The sequence below is a fragment of the Myotis myotis genome, unplaced genomic scaffold (genome assembly GCF_014108235.1).
Source record: "Myotis myotis isolate mMyoMyo1 unplaced genomic scaffold, mMyoMyo1.p scaffold_m19_p_13, whole genome shotgun sequence".
In the NCBI taxonomy this organism is placed as follows: Eukaryota; Metazoa; Chordata; class Mammalia; order Chiroptera; family Vespertilionidae; genus Myotis; species Myotis myotis.
In genome coordinates this window covers 38,321,810-38,323,249 of record NW_023416317.1, presented here as the reverse complement: position 1 = coordinate 38,323,249, position 1,440 = coordinate 38,321,810, and the positions used below count along the sequence as shown (strand labels likewise).

The 1,440-nt window shown below is 36.5% G+C and overlaps 1 non-coding gene across 1 annotated transcript; it reads right to left on the bottom strand.

The window, feature by feature from the left end:
- Positions 1-608: 608 nt before the first annotated feature.
- LOC118668699 lies at positions 609-718 on the bottom strand. Its single transcript, XR_004971714.1, has one exon.
- Between the last annotated feature and the right edge of the window lie 722 nt (positions 719-1,440).

Below are 1,440 nucleotides of genomic sequence, written 5' to 3'. Positions count from 1 at the left end.
TAATCTGGCCATTCAGTGTATATCCTCAGTATATAAATAATGCTGCAATGAACATAGGGTGCATATATCTGTTCAAATTAATGTTTTTGTTTTCTTTGGATGAATGCCCAGAAATGAAATTGCTGGGTCATAGGACAGCTCTTTTAAACATTTTTTGTGGAACATCCATTCTGTTTTTCCATACTGTCTGGCTGCACTAGTTTATAATCTCTCCTCTCCAGTCTCACCACCACTTGTTCTTGGTTGTCTTTTTGATAATAGCCACTCTGATAGGGGTGAGGTGATACCTCTTGCAGTTTTGATTTGTATATCCCTGGTAATTAGTATCTTCTCATGTGTCTGCTGGACATTTGCATGTACTCTATAGAAAGATGTCTAATCAGGTCATTTGCCCATTTTTAAATTGAATTGTTTGGGGTGTTTGATGTTGAGTTGTATGAGTTCTTTATAAACTCCTTATCAGATATATCTTCTCTTAGTAGTTCGCCTTTTCGCTTTGTTGATGGTTCCCTTTGCTGTACAGAAACTTCTTAGTTTGATGTCTTCTCACATGTTTATTTTAAATTGTGTTGCTTGTGTTAGGTGTGCTTTCTTTCTTTTTTTTTTTACATGTATGGAGCCATCACACAGGAAATCTGATAACTATACAGACCCTGTCAGCAGGAACCATATGTTTTGATGTGTGTGACTGCCAGGTGTACATTTCTTTATGTCTCACTGAACCTATCTTTCTGTCCTGAGAATAGGTCGGTCTAGTTAAACAGTGTGTGTCTCATTTCAGGAGGTGGTCTTTTAAATTTAGCTATGTGGTGTAAGTAATCAGGTACTTTAGATAGAAATGCTTCTTACTCTTAATAAAAACAAAGGTTAATGTTGGAGTAGACTGTAACCCTAGTCTGGGTCCTTCGGACAGCCATTCTAGATGTTGAGCTCAAAGCATTTTTGCAGTTTGAATGTCTAATTGATGTCCTTGGGTACTGAGTAGCCATATAATAGGCAGAAAGGTTGTCCGAATGTGAGCTATCGCTGAGGTTTACATCAAGTTGTTCCCATCAGTTTGCAGGGCTGCTGGGAAACTTTTTTTTCTTAGTGATTGAAAGTCAAAAGTTTGGGAGAAAATTAGATATGTTAGTTTGGAAATGCACAGCCAGATACATGAGGGAACTGGAAAAATTTAGGATCCAGTCCTGTTTATAGGCAGAATTTAAAACCACATAGACACTGAACAGCACTAGAATCTAATCTAAAAAAGTACAAGCATAACTTTTCTCTCCACAATCACTTTCGTTTTAGTGTTGTATATCTCTGGTAGAAATGGATTCGTTTGCAAGGTGAGTCTGGTTTCAATAAATTTAGCTTAAATATTATTTATATAATTGCAGCAAGAATAACTACTGACCATAAAGGTTCTTTAAATCTGCTTTACTGGTACTTTTCATA